The 16,604-nt window shown below is 36.7% G+C and overlaps 1 protein-coding gene across 3 annotated transcripts in view; it reads left to right on the forward strand.

Moving 5' to 3' along the window:
- Nucleotides 1-16,604, forward strand: part of KCNH7 (potassium voltage-gated channel subfamily H member 7) — a 220,409-nt gene that overhangs the window by 20,520 nt on the left and 183,285 nt on the right. The gene's annotated exons all lie outside the window — the stretch shown is intronic.

Here is a 16,604-nt window from a genome sequence, read left to right on the forward strand (position 1 = left end):
TGTTAACAGCTGGTTTGGGAGTCAGCTATAAATTTCACAGCTGGTTTTTGTGAATCAGCCTGAACTACTTTGAGTGGTGCCCCTGGTTGTGCAGCTGTGTTCCCAGCACACAGGTGCTAACATGACTCAAATCCGCAGCACAGATTCATACATGTATATGTGAATGTGAAGTTTTGAACGCAGCTGGCAGTAAACTTAACACCTAAGCACTCAGCTTACTGCTTAGAAAATTAGAGTTCTGTTGTGTGGCAATGGAAAGATAAATTTGCAGCAGCCTGGGCCTAAGAAAACTCAGCAATTTCAAGAGTCTCAAACCCAGCGTTAGGCTTTCAGTCCTCTGAAACTAGAAGATGGTCAGAGCCTCGCACTGCTCCTGGGAGCACAAGCAGTCTTGCTTCACTATTCTTGTCAGCACAATCTGAGAATAAATCCATGGAAGCACTTCAAAAGACCTTCCAACCCTTCTCACCATACTCATCTTAGGGGTAATTTGTTGGGAAAAGTCTTTTAACTGAAAGACCATTTTATTTCTCTAACTATATTTTCCTAGCATTCCTTTGATTCATCAAGGTAATAAAGATTTCCATTTGATGTAACCTGAAGTGCATTTCTTCCTTCAAATTGCTTCCAAGTACAAAACAGCTACTTTAAAATCACCATCATAAACAAATTATTTCCAGATACTTGTTAAAATAAGTTCTGACTGTTGCCATTTAGAGGTCTCATCTCTGCCTGTTTGTTAACAATGATACAGCTTAATTTGCTATGTATTGTTTACAAATTTCTTTCAAATACAGGTATTACCTAATTGAGGTATATAATTCCATAGGGTACCTAAGGCATGTTGTGCAAAGAGAGCTATAGGGAGACACATGCCCTGCAATGAAAGTGCAATAAAATCAACAGGAGTTCAACTATCCGGATGTAAAGCAAAGACTCCCTTCCACTGAGCTGCCACAAAAGCACTGAAAGCAAAGTATGGCCCTCCATGGAAACATCTCTGAAGACAGCAATAAAGCCAGAAGAAAATACAGCAGCCAAAATGTAAGTTCAGGAAAAAGGGACCATTATTCCAGTACATGGAGAAGGCTGCTGTATCTATCAACCCAAAAAGTTTCCCTTCAGTCTGCCAGTGCAAGTGAATATGACTAACATTTTAAAAATTTCAGGTGAAAGTGACCTAAGATCAGCTTTTACTTAAAAATGTTTGATCTTCTAGGCTTGGAAAAACAATCAAACAATGGAGAAAGACAGATATATTATTAAAATATTAAAATATTAATTTAATTAATTCTTAAAGAAAAAAATGTGACTAGCCCCATTGTATGTCTCATTAATTTCAAAAATTAATAAGGCTTTATGAAATGTGCAAAAAGGAGAATAAATAATATCTCAACTCAAACCCTGATCCCAAACGTCCTATGAGCAAAAAAAATATGGGAATAGAGTTTCTTTAACAAAACATTCTTAAAAAGTCTCAAGTTTCAAACGTATAATAGTTTTGAAACCTGAAATGTTGTTGAAAGTGAGTTATCCCTTAGATGTACATTATATTCTTAAAATGTTCACTCTGAAGCAATTGAAGCATTTTTGTGCGTGGTGGAGGAAAACAGGTAAAAAAAGCTTTTGAACTTCTAAAATGTTTAGGTTCAGATTCTCTGAAATTCAGTAATTATAACAGCTGATGTAGAATTAGAGGAGTGATAAAAGTTGCGGGTTTGGCCCTTTTTTTACACATAATATAACATCTTAATATGATTTTTAATATATCATATAGGGAAAATTAAAATACTTATAAAATAGGTCTCTGATGTACTTACTGTAAGATCCTGTAGTATCCTTTGTATTACATAGAAAACAAGAAAAAGCAATGTATAGTGTTTTCATTTAATGCTTAGTACATATTTATAAAGCGGGCAGACAAATAAAAAAATTATGATTTACCTACCCATCACCATATTATGGTTTAATTCTAAAATATTTATAAGTACTGCTAGAAAATTTTAGGAAACTTACATGTCTGCCTTGCTTCCCCAGAGACACCATTCTTGTTTTATAATTCCTCAGTGTCTGGGCCATATTTTTAAATTTCTGTTTATCTAAGTGAAGGCACCTTAATATTTCTAAAGGTATTGTTAGTACTGCAAGCAGGAGACTAATTTGTAACTACTTTTTCTGGTTCCCTCTCTCTGTTTAATGCTCTCCTCTTGTCATTTGTTTAGTTGCCTTTTCGTTTAAATCCCGGCCAGAAACACCAAGATTTTCCTAATTGTAGAGCCATACAGGCTAACACAGGGCAAACGTTATATATTTGATAGTTTCATGGAAAACTGGATTACAATTCCCATTGTAAAACTAGTTTTTGTTGCTTAAAGCAGTATTTCTGCCACTGCCCCTTAACTCTATGCTCTCAAGCACAGTATAAATTAGTCTATCAGAGAAGAAGCATCTCAGGAAAAATCTCTGACTTTTTAAAAAATACTGAAGACATTACTTGGTCCTTGCAGAGCTTTTACCAATGAGCAGCAGAAACAGAACAAGTCCAGACCAATAGTTAAGTCATGATCAGCTGTGGTACTTGTTTCAAGGTTATATACAGAAACCAAAGACTGAGCACATACCCCTATAGAGCAGCTTTTCATCAGAACTTCCAAGAACAGGAATTTTTTGGAAAGTATAAAATAATCGATTTTTGCAAATATCCTTCTTATTACAAAATTTCAGACACAATTTTTCACTAACAACTAAAACAAGGTAAATTGTAGTTCCAGATATCAATTTCCTTAGAGATAACCTATCTATTATGCTTTAAATTATTTCATTGGATAAAAAATATTTCATGTCATACTTAGGCAAACAAGAAGCTGGTGGAAGTTGAGCAGACAGCAAATTAAGAACATGGTCTGTATGAGGGATACCTTAGGGATAAGAATGCAATCTAACTAGTTACCTATATACATGTTAATTGTTTTTCCAGTCTTCCACTCATGTAAAATGAGTAGATGGAAAATTCAAGAATCTTTACCCTTTGTATCCTTATGCAAAGAGTTGGTGGATGGTAATACAAGCTTCCCTATTTATTGACACGGTGTTGTACCAATTTCAAAGATGGCAGGACTTTTACTGCAGTGCCCCAGATCACCAGAACTCTTTCTACAGTCACTTCAGTGCACATTTTTTCTTAAAAACTCTACAGCCCAGAGAGAGTGCTGGAAGTGCAAAACCAGAATGTGACCTGATACATTTATCCTCATCTCTGAGTACTTCCCAAAATAGGGACATACCTATCGGATGTGTAAAAGAACAACTACTGTGTGCTCACAAACAGCTTGTAAGAGAATTTTTAAATATTGAGTAGGAGGAGAAATGACAGCTGACCAGGAAATAGGGTTATTATGAGTTCCTTTTTAAAAGCATCATTTTGAACCACTTCCACAAAACCACCACTCAAGGTTAATGAAGCAAACACAAGCGTAACATTTTATCCTAAAGAATGAACATCAAATGCAGTATTATCTCTAATACTGCATTGCGGTATCACTTCTGGGTTTCTGTCCAAGTCTTGGTGTGGGACTTGAACTCATGGTTTCCCGACCAGCTTAGAAACCTACTGTGAGCTCAACCATAAAGGCATTCACTCTACTTTGAATTATGCTGTAAAATACATACTGTTTAGCACAAATAGTAGGAATATGATACAAATAATTGGAATTTTATAGGCATAATCATACAATATAAAAATAATCAAGGGTCTAAATAGCACAGAAAGAAAATTTAAAGACTAAGATATACTGCATTACGTATTTTTTACCTCTTAAAAATAGTTGTTGCATTACTGCAACAAGATAAATAGATACTAAATTACAATGCACTGGATTCTTATTTATCCTGTTTTAACATCACTTGGGCAATTTCTTCCATCCTGTTGCAGAAATAGGACTAGACCCATTAAGCTTAAGAGATACTAATCATCATATTGAAATTGCATTACTAATATTTAATTTAATGCTTCTTTTAAAATGTAGCAGCCCTCCTTCCAGAGCTAAATATTCATGTGAATGGCATAACTAACGTGTTATTCTAGGACTTCGGTTGTAGTATGTGCTAATAACACTCCATTTGTAGTAAAGGTGACTGGTTTTGAATTCTACTAAAGGACTTAAATTTAGAGGTATAATTTGGCTCTGCGTCCCAGCATCCAAATGAAAATAAGAGACATGCTGCAAAATGCATTTTTGACTAAGGCTACAGATATCAGAGTGCTTATTTCACCACGGTGTTAAACATAAGGGCCCAGATACCCAGTGAAGTAGCCCACAAATTGGTGCTGTTTCTCACAAACGCTAGAATGGGCAACACTCATCATCACTCCTTCTTGGAAGCTGCCCCACAAGTAGAAACCATACACAAAAGCTCGCAGATACACACAGCATTAGTAAGGGAGAAACACCCTAAGCACCCTCTGGATATCCGTTAAGCATTAACCACTCAGGTGCTTATATGATAATATGAAATTGCACACCATGGAGCTGTCTCAAGAAATGTACTAACCTTTTAAAATTCACAATCTACTCTCTTTGACTGAGAATTTCTCCAAATCAATCCAAAGTCATAAATAGTTTCTGGTTTTGTTTTTTATTTACTATTTTTTTTTGTTATAAATAATAAATTTCACATGTTTAATATAAGAGCTTCTTACATTGATCCTTAGAAACATTTTTCACTTAAGTGATATATACAATGACTGTAATTATATATATATTACAATACCAAAACAAACAGCCTGATAGTAGTTCTGCTTTTGAAGATCTGCATGCAAACAAAAATGAATGCAGTAACCTCTTTCCTCCAACCTATTTGGCAAAAAAATAAAATCATAAAACCATTTTTAATCCTGTTATAATTGACAGGAACCCTTAGGACAACACAGCTGGCCTGATTCTGTATAAGCATCTTGTATTACGCATGTAGGAAGTGCTGGCCAAAAAGGGGAGGTGGAAAGAGTTTGTACAGCTGGATACCAGGTTTCTGACAGCTCTGAGAGTCAGAGCAGTCTCTGATATAGCCCTGACATAGGACAAAGCAGTGCTTGAAAAGTCTGTAGATATAACACATTTATACACATGCACAAAAACACGTAGTTCAACTCCTGACTTAACTGTCTTTGTTTTCTTCCTAATCCTTACCAATACTTTTTAACTAGGTCTTTAGATATGAGGATTGTAAATGCAAAGTGTTCAGGATGTTATGCCAGCAGGCAGTCAGGAAGATCAGAGGAATAACAAACAGCAAATCCACATCCATGGAGAAGTTTGGTTCCTCACTCATCCTTACTAAGCTACAGTTGTGATTAAAATTACTCGTCTTGAACAAATCTATTCACAGTTCTTCTTTTAAATTTCCTCAAAAACTGTTTCATAAAAGAGTTTGTTAGGTGAGGAAACAGACACAACTGAGGCCTAATGAAAGGATTAGTCTCATACAACACAGAGTCAAGTCACTTAGGCCTTTACTGTGACAAGATAAACCGAGAATAAAACTTTTAATGCCTTCAAGCTGTTAGGCAAGAGCTCAAAAGCACTTTCCAGCAGTTCCAATCAAAGCCTGCAAAGTTCTGACTACTCTATTGCAAATGGTAGAATGTATTTTAAAATATTCTTCTTCATCTAACCCCAAAATTAAATATATCCAAATGTAGGTCTTTTTCAGTAAGCATTTCTCTGATTTGAATGGACCTTTGCAGCAACTCCACTAAAATTGTTCCAGATGTATGCATCAGTTTAACTGGAATTAGAACTTGGGCTAAAAAACTGCATACAAACCATATTACATTAGTTGATAGGGTATTTAAAAGTCAGAAACGACAGGCCCAGGAGAGGCTTTTCCGCAACTGAGATTGACGTTGCTTGCTTTAACTTTGGGGATTAGAAAATTAAAGGAAATGCCTTGCTTTGAATTGTTCTATTTGCTTTTGCTTATTAGTGAGGTGAAGATCAGAATGTAAGTGCCCCTCTCACAGTATCCAAACTTCTGTACTCTCTGATGTGCCCGTTAATTTTGAACTAGATAAGTTATTACTTGTATCTTTCTGTAAGTTTGTGGTATAGTGCACTGCTGAAATCCTTTCCCCTATTCTGATTTTTAAAAGAATCTTGGTTTACCTTACAGTGAAGGATTTTGGTGGGCAATGAAAAAAAATTGCTAGAGCAATAACTAGTATCTAAAATATAAAGAAATAATATAAAGATGGAGCTAATCAATAGTCAAGACAGCTTCAATTCAAGGAAATTGTGGCAAAAAAAAAAGTCCTAATTATTCCTTCCCTTTGATGGTCTAGAGTTCCTAGTTATATCACCTATAATAATTTCTTGTGCTGTTGTAAAAAACATTAGATTCATTTTCCTTTATGTTGTTCAGTTACAGAAAAAAAAATTCTTTTAACTGCAGCATAATTTTGTTGCCTAATGATAAATATATAACACATTAATCCTGACTGATATTGTAGCAAAGCTCAAATTATTCCTGCTACTATTAATGAGCACTTCTGGATCTGCAAAAGATGATTTAACTAATCCAATGTATAGAATTTTCTTGAGGCTAATTGTTAAGTTAATGAACCAGATATCTCTCACTGAAGCAAGTTGTCATTGTCCCTTACACCAAGCAGCTAAAAGAGTTGTAATCCCCTTGCACATAGCAGTAGTTATGGATCAAGCCTGTTCTAAACTGCCTTCTACTTATGCAGTGTCCTTGACTTTGATGGGAATGTGCTAGCAGAACCACAGTTTTCTACTGTGTTTGACTTCAGATTTGATTTTTTTCTTATTTGTTTTCCGTTCAACCTTTCAATCAGTTTAAGTACCCAAACTAGAATAAATACAGTGAGGAAACTCAGATATGAAACAGAGTCTATCTGAAAAATCAGCCAGATAGGAAGGCACTGGTGAGGGCCTGTTCAGGGAACGCAGGGATTACTGGCTAGCAAGCACAAAGCACAATAAAAGCCTTTTTGATGCACAGTATCTGTGGAACTTTCACATTTAAAGCCATTGACAAATTTAGCAGGAAAGACAAATCCATTAGTAAAACAAAATGCAGCAAACAATTGAACACCACTGAATTCCCAGACAGACCTGGTATCAGTTGCCGTCACTGAGGCCAGCACAGGATAAATTAAAGATGGCTGATAGTGAATTATAGCAACATGGTGAAGTGGGGGAGAGGCACTCAGCCAGGAACTGCAGGGCAAACACTAGATAAAAGAGCAGTTCTTCGCTTAGTCACGTCTTGCTTCTCATTGCTTATTGGAGTGCCTGGATCATCCCCATCCAAATGTTACTTATGACATTGAGATTTTTTCCTAGAACTTAGCAAATGTCAGATATCTGGAAAGGAAAACAAACAAACAAACAGCAAACCAACAAAATCTAGTTACAACCAAATCAAAAAAACCAAAACAAATAAGCAAGCTATTTAGAAACATAACAGTATATCTGAAAAAAGGGAAAGTTAGAAATTGATGTTACCAAATTAGTGATTTATCATGACAGTTATGTTGGGAAAGGTTCCCTGTCATCTCCTAAGGATATTTCCACATAACTTCTCATCTGCGTCACCACCTTAACAACAGCATTAATAGAAGGGAATATAATGAATTTTTTGTCTTAAGTGTTTTGCTAAAAACCATGTTGACATCTATGCATTTTCCTCTTGGTATCAACAGATTTATGATTCAGAATACTTAAATTTTTAAACTATATTTGCTGTCGGATACATTTTCTTTTAGTTTCAGTGTTCCTAATGTTTTAAAAAACATTCCCAGGTACTTTTGAAGACATTTATGTACTATGAAATGTACCATTGCCTCAAATCTTGCCATACACTGCAGTATCAACTTTCTATCAAAACTGTCCCTCTAGAATTTTAAAATTATTATTATTTTTTATTATTTCCATGAACCCCCTTGAAGTGGACTGAATAAAGTGGGTGAACTTTCCCTGTTAGACTTAATTTGAAATTTCTGTTTCTCCCTACCAGTCTTCACTAATCCATTTGGAAGGGACTGAAAATATTTGAGTCAGGTGATAAGGAGAATATTCTTTAAAAAAAAAACCCAAACATTAAAAAACCTATTCCTCTAACTCTCAAGCAGTATTTACTGAGTTAAGCCAGAAAATTTATTTATTCTGCCAACTTATACAGGAGACCTAGTTTTAGCTATGTTTTCCTCGTTTGCCAACTTAGATACACCAGCTCATTTTCATTCTTTATTTGAAGCCTAGACTCTGAAACATTATTCTCACATGCCTTAACCTTGGCCATATCTCTGATCTTTTATATTTTCCATTCCACATTATGCAACATCAAGCACAACAGACACCAAATATCCTATCACAGCCAGAGGATTACTGCTTCCGTGCCACATAAAAAATTATATAAAAAGAAAGCAGATTACTACCTAATTGTATGTTTCATAATATGGCAATGTTGCCAGTATTTTGTTCCTGGGTATTTAAGAGGTATCCAAATGATTCTTACAAGCCATTTCTGTCTATATCAAGGAATATGGCTTCTGAACTACAGGAATGCTTTTTTCAACTTTTACTTAAGTATATGGTTGGGCATAGACAAGCACAAAGATCAGCTGATAAGAAAATACAAAAAAAAAGCACATTTGTATTTTCCTGAATTTTGGGGAGGTTGGCTGATAAATCAAAGAACAAAGCAAGAACTGTAGGACTGTGACACACTAGTGCATTATTCGGCTCATCAGCCCTTTGTGCTAGGGTGAAGTTACATATACAGAATTGGAAGGAAAAGTCTGACAGCTTTTAGCACATTGAACTCATGTGGAAAGGGCCTCAGGACAAACACGTTGTAAAAGCATGCAGAAGCATAAGAGTAATACTGTAGCACATCACTAAACTTTGCTTGATACCTGCCGTCCAAGAATCTCTGCTAACTTGTGTTTATTACCTTGGCTTATCTGATTCCTCTTACTAGATAGAAAGATAAGCCAAAGTATTCTTACTCTCCAAAAGTCTCTCCCTTGCTCAAGTGTTGATAATATTCCCTGATTATCCAGCATAGCTTGTCATATATAAAACCGTGGCTTTCTAGCAAAGTGAAGATATTTCTTAAATGTATGTGCTTTCAAAAATTCATTCTCTCTTTTTCTCTCTCTGCTCTTGATTATAGACCTTTAATGACTGAAAAATGGGCAAGAATTCTACATTAAACAACTGGCATAAAGCCTGTGGTCTTTGCATAAGTCACTGAGACACTTTATGAATGGGCATGAGTATTTTCTTTTCAACACCACATCATAATAACCACTCAAGACAGAGACCTTGGGAGGTAAGCCACAAATTTGTGGCAATCTAAACACAATGAAACTCAAAATGCAAATCTAACTTTATTTTCAAAAGCTTTTAGTTAGAGGACAGTAATTACCAAATGCTTTCTCAATACAGCTGATGAATGTTGATATCACATACTGTATCTGCAGTTTTCCCTTCATCTGTGTATTGTTCCATGAGAAAGTTTTGCCTTCCGTAATTGTAGTTTAACACTGGTGAATTCATCCCTTGTACCACCTTCACCCTGAGTGACAGTAGCCTTGCATCACAGTCGAAGTTCCCAAAAACTTGGCATATAATACAGTAATACTGAGATATCACAGGGTTAATGAAAGAGTTGAGCTCTGCCAGCACTTAGAACCCTGAAGAGCCAGTAGGCTGGGTTCTTCAGAGCGTTTAGACTATTTTCATTCAATTAGACTAGTTTCATTCAATTCAGAGGGTTGTTCTGATCTGCTTCTGTACTATTATCATTTTTTTAATGCAACCTGGCAATGCCACTCTTCTCTAGCAAATACCATTTCCCATGTCCTCTGTTACATTCAAATAACCATATTGCAGTGGGTGAATTGCTTGTAAATAGCACTTGAGGGTGGGTGTGAGAAGACTGGTTCCAGGCTGTTGTGCCATACTGTTTCCTTGCAAACAGCTTTTCAGCATCTATGTGTAGCAAACTTCACCTTTCAGATCCCAACTACTTCACAGCAAGTGGCTTTCCATAAATGAAGTGGCAGAAGAGTTAGTCCTGTGGTACGCTTCTTGTCATTGCTTTCCTGTTGAAGGTGCACAAATTGCACTTTGAACTGTGTTGCTCCTCCTATAACTATTCCTATGTGTTTGCTGTTCCCACATTACTTTTCCTTTTGTGTTAATCACCCATTTTCTTTTAGCAGGATCGTGGGTATTCCTCCCATGGTCTCAACATTACACTGCCCCAATTTCAAAACTTAAATTATTGACTGATCATATGAATGGTTAAACTGCCTTGCGGGGGTCATTTGGGAGACATTTAGAAAAGTTTTTATGCTTATTTAGCCCCAACTTCAGCATCAGTGGATACTATTTTTGGTCACAGAGGTTGTTTTCTCTTTCCCTCACCCATCTATTCTTCCCTGAACCTGCAGTAACAGTGTCAACCGTTTCCCTGTTTTAGCTCAATTTTCAGTACATTTGTTTTGAGTCAAGTGGAAATTAGGAGAGTAGGAGGAGTATTGTTTAAAATATATAAGATATGATCTCTTCAATGGGTCTTAAGTTTATTTTACAAATACTGCAGTGAAATATACTTCCATGTGTAAAAATAAATTTAATTTAGCGAACTGCTACAGCATTTATAAATGTTTAATGAAACTCTAGAAAGCTCTTTCTTTTTTATGTATTTGAGCTTCGGCTTGATAAAGTACAAAACAAGAGTTCTTTCAGTGATTTTGTCATACTCTGCAACTAGGATCAGCTACAAAACCAACAAATTTTCAAGTAAAAAAACAAACACATCTGTTTCTGGTATATGTCAGGGGAAGAAAAAGAATGTTACAATTTTGTTTTGAAATATTCTCTTCTCTGCAACTTCAGTGCCTTAAAACACAGTGACACAAAAGATAAGATCAGACTTCGTAACTCCCCTAGATTTTTTTCATGCATTTCCTTATTTACCCTGGGAACAGCTTTTCAGACAGAGGTTGCTCTGCAGGCAGAATCAGAAAAAAAAAAAAAGAAAGGTGTTTTGACAGATTATCAAAGGGTGATATATTTGGCATTCTTATCTGAAGTCCTCATTTTGGAGAAAGGCAATGTGAACAGGTGGTTTCCTCACATTTCTTCAAACAGAGGTGATGCAAATTAAAATAGGTCAAAATATATTCACTACTCACATCTACATACATTAGAAGTGTGTCTTTTCAAGCAAACATGTCCATCCCCTACTGTCCTTTTTCAGGGATTGTTAGGACCACAGTCAAGTTATGGCCATCTTAGTAAAACAAACTGTTCTGCCTGTGCTAAGTGTTACTTAAGATATTGTCCATTGTGGGTGGAATAACACTTGAATCTTCTAGGAATTGTACAGAAAATTATGCACACGTGAAATTGGTTGGGTCCCCAGTTCACTGTATCAAGTCCCATATCCATTAGTGATTGTGGCATCCATGCACTTAAAGTCAAAATTGGGCAGAATTTTGGGAAATTGCCAATGCAAGTTTTCTTTGCTATCTATGGTGATGTACCAGCTGATTTTTCCATCCAGGCATTAATTAGCATTACCTTAGCACATAAAGTAAGAAGATAAAGGCAAGAGAAATAACAAAGTTCTGATGTTCCTTCAGGATAAGAAATTCAACCTTTTAACCAATAAAATATGTATAAAACAGTCTTTTAACATTGTAACCTTTCCCTTGTGATATGATCACAATGGCATCTCATCTGTTCCCACTTTTTCCAGTCATCAAACCATTCAGAAAATTAGTCAGAACTAACCTTGCTTAGCAGTGAGGATGCCACGTGGATATCTAGAAGGTCACAGTACCCTGCACTGCCCCCTCCTCATCCTACACTAGAACTGCAAAGCTCAAAACATCTTTACAACAGAGGCATAACCCAACACACTATTTCAAGCATGTGCGCATGGGCTGCAGCACGCCAGGGAAATTGTGTGCTTTATGTGTCTTCATTATCTATTTTTGGATATTTGTATGATTACTGCAAAGACCTCACTGTTTTTCCTTGTTAAATATTTGTTTATGCAACCTTCCCCCTGCAGGCAACTGTGTTCATGGGATCCTTACTTTATAAGGAATTTCAGTCCCATATGTTGCTCCTGGCGCTTTTTGCTGCTCTACTGGCACCTCTGCTGCTTGCCCTTTAACTGAAGTGACAATTAAATCGTAGAAAAACAAATCTTGAGCTGTAAGAAAAATCTTTCCAAGCCTGAGGCTAAAGCAACCAACACCCCTTATAGATTGTATGTAAAAGTTATAGACTGCATCTGGCCATATGACAGTAATGACATAAATCCATACATTCCATAAGAATTTCAAGACTGACTTCCTGCTGCTCAAGGAAAGCAAGTTGTGCCTGACGTACAGAATTGCTTTGATGTTAACAGAAGTGCAAAACATTCAAGATTAATTAGAGCTCAAAGTATAAATGCAACAAAGGGAATTCCCTTCCCGTCTGTTCTTTCCCAATGGAGAGAGGGAATTCCCTTCCCCTTCTGTCTTCTCTCTGAGCAGGGAGGGAATCCCTTTGCTATTCTTACTCATTATGACGCTTCTTTTCTCTTCCTTAGAGCAATGGGAAGTTTGTTTTTTTTTCCTTGTTTCCCTTTTTCCCATAAGAGCATTGAGGACTCCCTGTGACTCCGTTCTTCCCATCATTTCTGTCCCAGAAATGAAGAGGGATTGCTTTGCCTGCTATTTTCTGCAGACACTCACTGTACCAGTTTTCTGCTTCAATATATGGGAACTACTTTTATGTGAGTTTTGGGGTTGGGGATTTTTTTTTTTTAATCTCTCTGAGTGCAGCATTTTATCCTAGAAAATATGAAACCAGACAACCACTTGAAATTTGGTTACTGGCAGCTGTGATCTAAATATAACTGTATCCACTTCAGTACAGCTAATTAATAATTAATACAGGGAATAGGGTTTAAAAACAAAGAACACCAGAATCCATATTTCATTAAAGGGGCTTCTCTCCAGTGTAAAGCACACACCAATTACAGCTTTTAGGGCAAGAATTTAGCTTTTTGCACTAGAACTGACTAAGAAAATCTGCCTCCCCCAGGAATTACGGAATAGTATGAACTAACAAATTATTTCAAGTTTCCTTTAACGTAGAGGTTGACGGCCCAAAGAAATCACCACTAATCTACAGATTAGGTTCCATTTCAGTTGTACACCACTTAAGTAAGTTTGTGTTTCCCTTCACAGGGTAATGAATTTCATCTCTGTGATTAAAACCAAAGAATAATGGATGATGATGTAAACTTAGTTAATTTACTATAGCACTTGTTGTTGGGTTTTAATAATTTAGAATATTGCAGACCATAGAGGTAGCTGTTCTGTGATACCTTTGCTAAAAAATAATGAAGTATTATTAATGTGAAACCTGTCCTGGGCTAATCTCTCTTGGTTAGGATGGGGCCATTAGATTCTCCCTGAGAATTCTCTGCTCTTTTGATGAAAAATGAAGTGAGCTGCTAAAGAATTGGTGAATTTATAATGCAGAATGAATTTTCTCCAGTTTTAAATGAAATGCTCTTTTTTTTTCCCCAACTGGCTTTTGACATCAAGAACACAGTCAACAGATTTTAAAGGAGAATTTCTAAAAAATTAGAGCCAAGTAGAGTAATAATTAAAATAAATGGAGTAATAAAGGAAAATAATTTAAACCCCATAGAATATCAGTAAGAAAAGACAGATTTTTCTCTTCAAAGCTCTCCTGTCCTGATTGACTGTTCACTGTTTTTTAATTTAGCCATGACTCTGATATTACTAAAAATATCATTAAAATGTCACTCTAAACATTTATAAGAAAAGATTGTCCCTTAGGAGCAAATTCTTATTTGAATAAAATTATAAACCTTTTCATTCAATCCACTTTTTTTCCTGGATTAGTCGACCAGGTTTTCTGTTCTCATAAATGAAGCCCCTACTATATAGTCCTTATATTTTAAGGTTTTTAACAAGCAAAAATATGAGACAATGTCATCTTCAGATATGTTGACATCAGCTTATATCTTTAGAAAATCATTGTAGGAGGTATATCACAAAGATGGTGAGAGCAGGTTGATAAAACAACTAGAGTGAGTATAATCAGACTATTTTGAACACTTTTACTTTAAAAACATATAATATTTTACTTTCATTCTGTGAGCGTAAATAGATACAAATCTTGCACTATTGAAACCCAACATGCTCTATGCAAACAAAAGATTGGTCACTCAGCCAGGTTCAGGGAAACCAGTAATCTCAAAGCAACAGGAATCTTCATCAAAGAATTGAGAGCAAGACAGAAGCCAGCTACATCTGAGTGATAACTTTTCCTCTGGCACATTACTAGTTTTGACTTTCACAGTCTCAATTCCTCCTCTTGAGAGAGAGTTCAATATGAGATCCTCAGTACATTTTAAGGATCTACCTCAGCCAGTCTCAGCTGGCTAGAATTTAAAGCTGAAATTATCTCATTTGTGTGTAGACTATCTGAGTCAATGTGTTACTCATAAAAGTTGGGATTTTTCAAGTGAAACCTTGGCTAAATTATAATCTTTCACTGTGCTGTTATCTTCATATTTGTGAAATCTCAAGCATTTTTATATCTGGAACAGTATCACTTGGGTAGAGCGATACACTATCCTTCTCTGCCAGAAGTAATAGTAATGAAATTATAATAGGGAACATTTAATGTCATTTTAACTTGGCTAGTTACTTTTGGTTTTGAAAATTATAAGAATCCCAAAAGTTACTGGTTGGGCTTTTCATTTTCTGTTAAGTTACCATGGCTTTGAAGGGCTTTTATTTAAAGAAACATTCATGATCTGTATTTCTTTCGGTATCACATCCTCAGTTTCCCACTGCTGTCTCCAGCTCTTAAAATTGAGCAAAATCAACAAACATTCTTTTTTTTTGCTGCTTTGTGAAGAAAAGGTGAAAATATGTGAAGGTCACATGGATGTTATGTCTCTAGGGAAACTCTGGTTAAAGTTGTGGAAATATTGTACATGCAAATATTGTGCATGCAAATAGTCCACAAATTTTCAGTCTGGTTATTCAGCAAAATGAGTACGACTGTCAGCCCTTTAAGGACAGCTGAACTAACCCTAATGCTTTGATTTATTTATAACAATTGTTAGATGAAAAAGACGGTGTTGGCAGAGAACTAGTTGGCTATGAATTTTTTTGCTCCTTCTAATCTGTGTTTATCTATTCACATTTTCTTAAAAGCATGCTCTGGCAACTGATACAGGTTCACATGTTATGAAAGGGCACTCAACTCTGTGATGACCCTCCTCAACTCTTCCTTGAAGAATAGCTCTCCGAGGCCCACACCATTGTCAATTGGAGATATTCATCTCTTATGAACAAATATTAGTGGGGGTTTTATTATTTATATGTTCTTAAATTATGTGAATGGTATGGTAAAAAGGCTGAATTAAAGATACGATGTCTTCAGAGATGTTTACAGAATGAGGAAATTTCATATTATATTATGCTATTAACCTGTGATACTGCCCAAGGAGTGAACGGTCCTCAAGGTTAAGTTCTAGTGACGTTCTTCTGCCTTGAAATAAGACGAGCCACTAACCCAAACCTTCTGGTACACGAATAAACAAACTCAGAGAGAGACAGCTACTGTTTCAGACTGCAGCCTGTTTCTTTGGATAGGACCTGATCTCTCCAAGTATCAGACGCGTCCCTACGAACTAATCTCCCACTCCCAGACTCCCACGCCGCAGAGGCCCCCGCGCCACGGCCGCGCAGCCCCGGGCGGTGGGTGCGGCCGGTCCGGCCCCGCCGCAGCCGGAGCGGGGCCGCGCGGGAGGCAGCTGCTCTCCTATGTACAAACAAAAGCCTCGGTTGCCGTAGCAACCCGGCAGCCCTGAGCAAGCTCCCCGGCACGGCACGGCCCAGCATCCTCCCCCGCGCCGCCCGCGGGGCTCCTCGCACGCTTCATCCCCTTTTGGACAACGCGCTTGGAGATCTGTGCTGATACAGCCGGCGAAGGTGAACGGCGGAGGACGCGCTCCGGGTCCGTCAGATGATAAATGCGTACAGCTCTGCAGGCTTCTAACGGGCCCAGCTCTGCAAGAGCCGTCCTAAAATACCTAGCGACAGGACTTGCTCTAACTCCGCATATTGCACATATTTACATTAGTAAAGTAAATAGTAATTTAATTGGGGAAACAGGATTAAAAAATATAAACATCCTTTGAAAAGGAAGATGGGCTGTAGGCAACAGCATGTTGTGAATTGTAATGCTTTCTTTTTAAAATTCAGCATCTGCAAATTAGGTTCTGTCCCCAAGCTTGTTTCTTTCCTCAATGAATGGAGACACGTTATCAAGACAGCATTCCTGGGTCCACAATATCTAGTATTTGTGTCAACTTTTACTGGCAAGAAGCCAGAAAAAAAGAAACATTTCTTTTTTTTTATCCTTGATAAACATATAGACCTAAAAACTAGACCCAATTTAAAAAAAGTATATAATGAGAGTTATTATAATCACATTATTCAGATTGTTATTATTATT

The sequence above is a fragment of the Chiroxiphia lanceolata genome, chromosome 7, assembly GCF_009829145.1.
Source record: "Chiroxiphia lanceolata isolate bChiLan1 chromosome 7, bChiLan1.pri, whole genome shotgun sequence".
Classification (NCBI taxonomy): domain Eukaryota; kingdom Metazoa; phylum Chordata; class Aves; order Passeriformes; family Pipridae; genus Chiroxiphia; species Chiroxiphia lanceolata.